The sequence below is a fragment of the Lepidochelys olivacea genome, assembly GCF_965140295.1.
Source record: "Lepidochelys olivacea isolate rLepOli2 genome assembly, chromosome: 2".
Taxonomy (NCBI): Eukaryota; Metazoa; Chordata; order Testudines; family Cheloniidae; genus Lepidochelys; species Lepidochelys olivacea.
The window spans coordinates 168,770,587-168,780,227 of record NC_140412.1 but is presented as its reverse complement, the minus strand read 5'-3'; the positions used below and the strand labels follow the sequence as shown (position 1 = coordinate 168,780,227).

The 9,641-nt window shown below is 41.1% G+C and overlaps 1 long non-coding RNA gene across 1 annotated transcript; it reads right to left on the bottom strand.

The window, feature by feature from the left end:
- Positions 1-1,190: 1,190 nt before the first annotated feature.
- On the bottom strand, positions 1,191-6,287 carry LOC311516074. The gene is made up of 2 exons (XR_014710320.1): positions 6,152-6,287; positions 1,191-4,051 (listed from the first exon to the last, which is right to left on the bottom strand). It is a non-coding gene; the product is annotated as an uncharacterized lncRNA (long non-coding RNA).
- Between the last annotated feature and the right edge of the window lie 3,354 nt (positions 6,288-9,641).

The window sequence follows — 9,641 nt, the reverse complement described above, 5'->3', positions numbered from 1 at the left end:
TTTCCAGTGGATAACAAGAAGTAGTGGATAGAGTATGCTACAAACGTATGTAATAAACAGGACATGAGGAATTATAAGGCCAGACTGTAGCTTCTAAATGTCTGGTGAAAATTCCAACTGCCAGTATATTCTCCCTCACATAATTATGCTTATGAAAAAATATATATAGCAGGAAAAAATTGAGTAAGGAAAGCTGTCCTCTCTGCTACTTATTTAAATGCTCAAATACTAAATAGTTTAAAGCCTGTTTTTCAAAAAGACATAGATAGTGTAGGACCAAAATGTAAGTTTGGAGCAGGGGGAAGAATTTCACATAACCCAGTAACTGAATGAAATGTTTCTGTGAATTAAAAACCACTCATTTGAATCTAAACACTTCCTTGCAGTGTTTGCAATCCAAATTGCAGCATTTATAAGAACTGAAAAGTACAACTGACTTGGAAATTACTAGAAAAAGTAAAATAGTGAAACTGACTTCTCCATTTTCATTAGCCAAATGAGAAATATTAAAATTTAAAAAGAGAACCTCCTAAATAGAGGAAAATGAACCAGTTTTCTCAATTACTTGAGTTTTAACCTAAAGCGGTGTTAGTGTCGTAGGTTAGGAAATTTAGCTTTAATTTTAAAGACTTTAATGTGACCGTGTCTGTAAAACATTATTATTTAAACAGTAGTTGCAGTGATACAAGAATTCTTACTACTTTGCTGAAAGCTGCTGCCAAGGAATTTCCAAGGAAATGAATACCACATTGCTCAGTTAGGCGAGATGCTTTAAAATAATACTTTTCATATATTTAAAGCCCTCTATTCCATTTTCTGTAATCCAGAAGCAAAACATAAATGTTATTAGCAACTAATGAGTGCAACCTCCAACTTCCATGAGTTTTGATAAATCCCAGATAATGCTTATAGGTACAATATACTCTGATGCAACTCTGGAAATTAAAGACTCATTGTTTACATTCTGATATTTGGAATTGAAATATCAACTTCAGACACATAGTGCTACGAATTACACCTGGTAGGACACGCACACAAGTGCTACGAATTATACCTGGTAGGACACGCACACAAGTGCTGCGAATTATACCTGATAGGACACGCACACCAGTGCTGCGAATTATACCTGATAGGTCACGCACAGTTCGAATCTAGGCTGAGGCACAGAAACAAAGTCCACAACTGCAGAGTTCCCAAAAGACACTAAGTTTATTACGCTCGAGCGTGGTGCCCCCCTGCTAGCCAGGAGGGGACCCTGAATGCAGATTATACAAAGGTTATATACCTTTTAGCAAAGCATGTTGCCCTCGTGCATCGGAAACCTTAGCCAATAAACAAACCCTTGTCTTATCTACCACCTATCCCTGCTTGGTGCATTCCTCGTGCTATACCAGTATGTTAATTACACAGCATGGTCCTAAAGCCATGCATCAGTAACTTTTATTATCAGGATGGGAGGCCTCACATCAAGGCCAAGAGACAGGGAGTTAGAAACTGACAAAAACCAGATACTGGGAGTCAAGGCAGGCTGGAGACAAGGAGGAGGATTTTCACAGGGATTCAATATCTAAGGATTACTCCTCCTGGTGTATGATGTGCTGGCATTTAAACAATGGTGGGCCCCAAACCAAAATGGAGTCACATGTGCTAACTTTTCCTTAACAGTCCTCCCTTTTTTTTTTTTGTACATCAGTAAGCTATATCAGGGCTGAGTAACCGCGCTGCAGGGTTAGCAACTGCCGACAGCACATACTGCAGCATTGTAGGCATACAAAAAAGTAACGCAAAAACAATAACAGTCAAAAAAAGTAAATACAAAATACGCCGTCCCCAAGTCCCCACATCCGGTAGTCATGAGGTGAGCCAGTCCCAGACCTCCTGGAATCCGGCTTTGGTAGTGTCGAGGCTGAGGTGGTGGAATAGGGCTGCCTGTTGCTTGAGGATGTGGATGTCAGTTTCCATCCTATGGTGCTGATTTACAAATACACAACAGCTTGAATTGACCAGAGCACAAACCCCGCCCTGATTTGCAAGGAGATAATCCAGGGCTAGGTGGTTTTGCAATGTCGTTTGGGATAGCTGGGTGACTTCAATTTGAAGGGCAGAGAGAGCATCTGCAGTAGCATTTGCCATTAGTTTCAAAGCAGCTGAAATGTTAACTATAGCTTTTTCCAGCTCGCTTACTCCCAAGCATGGCAGAAACCAACGCACAAAGGAGCGAAAGCCTTTGGGCCGATAAGAAAGGGGGTTTAAAGGAATACTTTGTCGGTCCCTCCATACTAGATTGCAGATCTCTCCCCGGGTCAGGTTCTGGTGTACTGTCACGGCGGGTACTATAGCCCCTAAGGTACATGGACCACACCATCCTGCTGGGAGAACCTTATAGGCTGTGTGATTGCATAACCAATACCAGCCAGACCCCTCGGGGACTGGCCACGGGGTTCTGGAGTAGGTAGAGGGGCCTCCCGCACCAGAGCTGATTTGAGTGGTGTCCTTGCACCCTACAAAATTCCCTACAAAAACTGTATTTTCTATGCCCTTACATCGTGACACACACAAAGCATAATTACTCTGGGCCACCATATCAATAAACCATATTTGGATTGTAACATTCCAGTTAAATATAGTGTTTGCCCATAGCTTAGCTTGGAGTGTTCGATTAAGGGAGATAGGTACCCCTACCAACGGGACGCCCTGACCTAAATATGTGGGGGTACGAATACAAATCCAACACTGCGTTCGATTTACACCCTGTTTGATAGCACGGGTTAAATTCAAGAAGCTATTGCCCTCCCATCCTTGTACTGGACTTGGGAATAGGGAGAGAACCCCTCCCAGGCAAACCATACCAATGTCGACATCCTCCCCTGTACTATACAAAAAACACTACCCCCAATGTAAGTCCAATAAACAGGAACACAAAAAGTCCTGGTGGGCTGTGAAGGTCCCAGTAGCTGGAAAGCTTAGTCCATGGGTTGGTCGTGGTGTTCATTCGTGAAGTGGCTCATCCAATGGCTTGTCAGGGTCAGGTGGGGTTCCCAGCGCCAACTTAACGTAGCTATGATGGATCCAGGAACCTTTACCTGCAAAGGAGTGGTGGCAGATGGTGGGAGTAATGTTTGTTGCTGTAAGGCGTTTTTGGTATTTATACTTGCCTACAAGCACAGTTCCAGCCTCTGGAATAAACCCACCCCACCACTTTACTTCACATTTCCAAGAATACATTCCGCAACTTTCTCCCTGCCAATGTCCAATGCTCCGTCTTTGCCATCAGGGCCAATTTTCAGTGTCTTTTGCAGTTAGGAATCTTTGGATTTTGGTGGTTTTAGCAGAGCAGGCGTTCCTTCTCTCTTGGAACAGGCATGGTTTTGCATTATACAGGGGAGAGGTTACTAGCACGTCACCCTGTAGTGCTTTGGTTTCTTTAGCAAATACTGAATGCAGGTTAGCTTTGTCAGTGGACAAGGGAAAGGTTACTAGCACTTCACCTTGTTTTTTTTTTTTTTTTTTTTTTTGCTGTTTAAAAGGAGGGAAGGGAAAAAAAAACCCAGAAGGAGGGACAGACTGATCAGTAGTCGAAGTGAAGTCACCTCAAGGTGGAGGGGTCTTTTTGCAGTAAGAAGCATGGGTCTAGGCAGTCAGTCCTTGTCACTTCACAGTGGTGTTGGTAGTTAGCAGGACTTAATAAGGGCCTTTTCAGCATGGGGCCAGAGTAGTATTTTGTCGAGGGACCTTTATGTAGACCCAGTCACCTGGTTTTAACAAATGGCAGGTTTGCTCAGGATTCTTGAAGCAGGACTTCTTTTACCTGTAAATACAGAGACCTAACACATTTCATTAATGTCTGGCAGTGTGTTGCAGATCTCACAGCTGTTTGGGCACATTTAAGCCCCCCTTTTTCTTGGCTGTTAGCCAAATCCTAGCTGTGAGTAGTGTCCTTGGGCAGGCCAGTGTCTTATCTTTGGACCGAGCCTGCCAAGCCTGCCAGCTACAGTGTTGAATTAGCTTGTCCTTTGTTTTATTTTTTTTTTCCTTCTTGGCTTTTATTAACCTGCAAAGGAAACTTTTACTTTTTACTTATACATTTTTGTTTAAAAAGGAACACATGTACATTGCCCATTATACAGCACTTTAGTCTTATTGTATAATGTATGCCACATATACCCTTCTAGGAAAATGACTTTATTACAGAGCTTTGGAGCAACAAGCCAGGACAAGCACACCCACTTTTGAGGAGTCCACTTGGTACAACTTCTGGTGTCCAATAGCTTTTTTCCCTCCCCAGCCCTTTGGCTAGAAATGTGAGGTAGCCAGAAGGATCTCATGTATAATATGGGGAGTGGGTTAACCTTTGATGTCCTTGCTTCCAAAGACTGTTGGTGTGCAAATTTTAACAACAATTTTTTTAATTAAAAGATCTGGCCAATTAATTTTTTTTTTTTACTTAAGCAAATGTATTAAACTTTAGTATATCACATTTTTTGATATTATCCAAACACTTTGTATTGCAAGTTGAATAAAACAAGTATCTGCATTTTGATTTAACCCTTCTATTTAGTTTTAAACTAAACTGTCCTATGAAAAATTAAACACAGCAATTCTGGCCACAAGACAAACACCACAAGACAGGACATAGAACACAGAACAGAATTTCTATTGTGCCAGTAAATTCATGAGATGTTGAATTGCTTTTTAGCTGGCATCAGTTTTCTCTGAGTTTCTGAAAGACAAAAATAAAACACAGATCTACCCCTTTTGGGCAGTCAGTCATTGCTTAAAATATTTTCTTTTTATACAAATACCCTTGTTAATTGCAGGCAAAACAGAGGAATTACCCATATTTTCTTGTATTTGTTTTATAGGCAGCCCAGGTTTCAGTGGCCTCTACCTTATTAGTTAGGTAATTTACATAAAAAATAAATGCTTTCCGGCTTGCTTTTGGATCCACAGGTTAAAGATTCTTACTTTAAAAAGGGCACAATAAACTTTACCAGACTTTTGATTGCCTTTTACTTTTAACTCCTGCTGTCAAACACACAGCGACCTGAAAAGGAAGACACCACCTATTGTAGCCTCTTGGAACCTAATACGATATTAATTAAGTAGCACTGTATAATTGCATTTCTTTGGAAAAGGGCCCATTTTTTTTCCAAAATGGCTGCAAAGAAACCAAGCATTTTTTTTTGTTTGTTTTCAGTATTTTACAAAGTTTAACTGCTTAATTCTTTCCAGCAACTAAAGAGTTAACTTTTTACTTTTTTTTTTTTTAAATTACTTGCTTATTTTTTAAAACGACACCCAATTACTTAGATTTTACCATTTTAAGTATTATTCCGGGATTTACGTTTTTCATTCCTGTAATTATTTACTCTTCTTTTTTTACTATGACCTTTAAGTTTTCAACCTGTTTTTCAATTTCTCTATCTGTTGCCTGCCCGCTTGGGCCCGATCCTGTTTTTTTTCTTTGAACTGTCCCTTCCATGAGCACCAGCTTTGTTTCACTACCAAATTAACAAGGAGGGTGGGCTTTTTGACTAGCCCCCAGCCCTCCTGGTCTCTTTTTTTAAAATATTTTTACTTACAAGGGCTACCCGAGTCCTCCCCACATGAGGCTTGTCACCTGGACAGAAAGCACGGCTAATTGGCAAGCAAGGAGGTGACAGGCATAAGTCAGAAAGCCGAGGGTAAGCCGGAGGAGGGGCAGAAGCAGGCATAGCACAGAGCGGGGCTGGAGACCCCTGAGATGAATAAGAAAAGGAGGAGGAAAGAGGATGTCCTTTTGCATGCGCATAAGCCCAGTTGTCCCATACATACCAATAATCCATCTGGGCTGGAGCTTTGTCCTCCAGCCTCCTTTTAAGCACTGTTAATGTATCCCCAGCAAAGGACCCATCCGGTGGCCATTCAACAGATGTTTCAGTTGTTAGTGCTGGCCACTCAACCTTACGTAAAATAACAGCTTTTTTCTGCCTAACCCATGGGTGCCAGAAATATTCTCCCAATTCTTGAGAATTTCAGCCAAAGGGGTCCCCTTACTTACACTCTGCCCAGAACCTATAATGGGCTACCAAAAGAACACAAAATGTGCCACCTTATCACCTAAGCGACGGCTCACAACCCCCCTCCTCGGAGTTCTCAAAGGTGAACTCACCCTGTGCCGGCTGGAGCTGTCCGAGAGGAGGAGTGTAGTCTCGCTTGTTGGGGCGAGCCTAGAGTCCCTTCGTGGTCGCCAAAACTGTTACAAATTACACCTGGTAGGACACGCACACAAATGCTGCGAATTATACCTGATAGGACACGCACACCAGTGCTGCGAATTATACCTGATAGGTCACGCACAGTTCGAATCTAGGCTGAGGCACAGAAACAAAGTCCACAACTGCAGAGTTCCCAAAAGACACTAAGTTTATTACGCTCGAGCGTGGTGCCCCCCTGCTAGCCAGGAGGGGACCCTGAATGCAGATTATACAAAGGTTATATACCTTTTAGCAAAGCATGTTGCCCTCGTGCATCGGAAACCTTAGCCAATAAACAAACCCTTGTCTTATCTACCACCTATCCCTGCTTGGTGCATTCCTCGTGCTATACCAGTATGTTAATTACACAGCATGGTCCTAAAGCCATGCATCAGTAACTTTTATTATCAGGATGGGAGGCCTCACATCAAGGCCAAGAGACAGGGAGTTAGAAACTGACAAAAACCAGATACTGGGAGTCAAGGCAGGCTGGAGACAAGGAGGAGGATTTTCACAGGGATTCAATATCTAAGGATTACTCCTCCTGGTGTATGATGTGCTGGCATTTAAACAATGGTGGGCCCCAAACCAAAATGGAGTCACATGTGCTAACTTTTCCTTAACAATAGGCATTTAGTTTCACTGGAGATACAGTGAAAATAAAAAATGTTCTGTTCTGAAATGTTAAGAGAACATTATGGATATACAGTTAAGAACTTAAAAGTGAGGAAATGCCAAAGTTAAGGTTCCCTGCTTAACCTTAACTTTGCCTTGTTGTGCATATGTATTATGATAGTCTTTAATCACGATTCCATATCCTTTCTCAAATGTGAATAGCGTACATATTTTACAATGTGAGGTACATATTAGTGTGTTGTAATAAATTTGTAAGTGCTAAAAGTTTATGCAAAAAAATTATCTTAAGATCTAAAATATGACAGTGAAATGCACATGTGCAAGGATGACCTTAAACAACTCAGCCAAACCTCAACCAAATATTACTGAGGTAAGCAAAGATTCTTAGGCTCAGTGTGGCTTACTTTTGTACTGAATTTCAATTTTCTATGGTCAGCCCTTTTCTCTTTAGAAGCAGCTAATTAGAAAATGGAATTGCTGTCATGCAGGAAAATCTGACATTTCAAAACTTGTGCTGAATCAGGACAAAAAGTCAAAATCTTAAAATATTTCATAAAAGGGAAACTCCAAACTATTTTAGGTTTTTTAAACATCAAAATGACCTAATTGAAACAAAACACTTCAGTGACCTCGAAACATTTTGGAATATCATATACATTATTAAATGTTAAATTAATATGACAAAAGTCGAGATAGAAAAGTTTCAAAATCAAAATGGAATATTTCATTCTGACTTTTGTTCCATCAAATTTCATCTAAATCAACACATTCTACTGAAACATTTTGATTTTGAATAACCAGCATTTTCTGATAGAAAACTTTCTAAAAAAAAAAAAAAAGTTGGACACCTATTGTTCTGGAGTTGTACAAATACAGGCCACATTTATGTATTTATTTAATGGAAAACATATGTTTTCCGCATCCCTTCACTCAAAAAAGGAATAACTGTCTTTCTGCTCAAACTTTCTATATATAAACCACACCTGAAAAATGTCAACCTCAAAAATTATGAGCAGTTGGTAAACAAGGGGTTACCATGGAAACACTTAAGCAACATTAACTACTGTGTAGATAAAGCAGCACCCTGATATTAGCAACTCCATTATGTGAATGCAGAATACTAGATGTATGAAGATTCCCATCCACCCTAGGAATGCAAAAAAAATGTGCAAAGTAAATAATAGATGTTGAACTGGAACAGTAATACTTTGAGGATGCACAAGTAAGTCTGTGTGCACATGATATTGCAAACACTTCCCTCTTGCAACCTGTGCTCCTCCCTCAAGTCCCATGTAGATTGCTACACAATGGGCACCCAATCAATATATGGACCCTTTTCCTTCTTCCCCACCCTCAAATTGTGGCAAGTATGTGAAAACAGCAGCAGAAAACAGGGATTATACTTTCCAGCTGCTCTGGTATGGTTAGGACAGTCCCAAGTTTTAAAGCCGGACCCAGATCTCTGAAGGTTTGTCTACAGAGCCGTAAAAGACCGGCAGCTTGCCCAGGACAGCTGACTCGGGCTCTCGGGCCTCAGGCTGTGGGGCTATAATATTGCACAAGGTGAAGGGTCTTAGAAGCCAGGCTCCCGTTGAAGCCCAAATGTCTACATTACAATTTTATAGCCCTGCAGTGTGAGCCCTGAGAACCCAAGTCCGCTGACCTGGGTTCTAGGACCTGGTGCTGTGAATTTATCACTGTGTAGTCCATAGCTACTGTGTCACAGCTAAATACAAGGCAGACCAGATTGTTTCGCATAAGTAGTTAACATATATTGTTAACATATATTCATAAAGTGAAGTGGCCTGTTAACACCTCTGCAGTCATAGGGCAAAAAGGGGGGGGGGGTTAAGTAGGCTACAGATTGGTGTAATAAACCATACATCCAGTGTCTTTATTAAGACCGTGGTATTTAGTGTCCAGTGAAGTTATGAATTTCTGTTCCCAAGCTCATCTTTTGAGGGTGTTGTACAGGTTTCCTTTGAGGACAAGGATTGAAAGGTCAGATATAGATTGATTGTTTTGCGAAAAGTGTTCGCTCACAGGTGATGTGGTGGTTTTTGTCTTTTATCGTTTTTCCGTGTGAGTTCTTTCAAGAGTAGTGATTGTCTGGTTTCACCCATATAGTTGTGGTATGTGGTATTTAGTGCACTGGATGTGGTATACTCCATGTTGTGATAAGCATGCATAGGACCTATGGATCTTGAAAGGTGTGTTGTGAGGGGCATTGATCATTGCAGCAGTGGAGATGTGTCTGCAGGTTTTACAACCTGTTATGGCAGGGTCTGGTTTTGCTTGGAGTAGGTAGGTCCTGGTGTGTGGGGAGCTTGCTTCTGATGCTGATTAACTTGGTGAGGTTGGGGTCGGGGAAGGGCTGTTTGAAGGCCAGAAGATGGAGTTCAGGAAACATTTCTTTCAGGATGTGGTCACCATTAACTATAGGTTTCAGAGTAGCAGCCATGTTAGTCTGTGTCAGCAAAAAGAACAGGAGTACTTGTGGCACCTTACAGACTAACTTGTAATTGTTTAATGATATCTCGTATGGGCTCCAGTGTGGGGTGGTAGGTACTGTGCAAATGCAGAGAGCAGCAAATTCACAGTAGCACTGCCCTGTATTCTTGGAATTTAGGGGAATTATAATGTCACGTGCATCTTTTAGTAACTTGTATGTTTTCAGCATCATTATCATTGCAGTTTTTCTCAGATCACATCTTGAGCACCTTGTATGTATGCACACAAGTGAAAGAAAAGCTTGATAGTATGAGAATG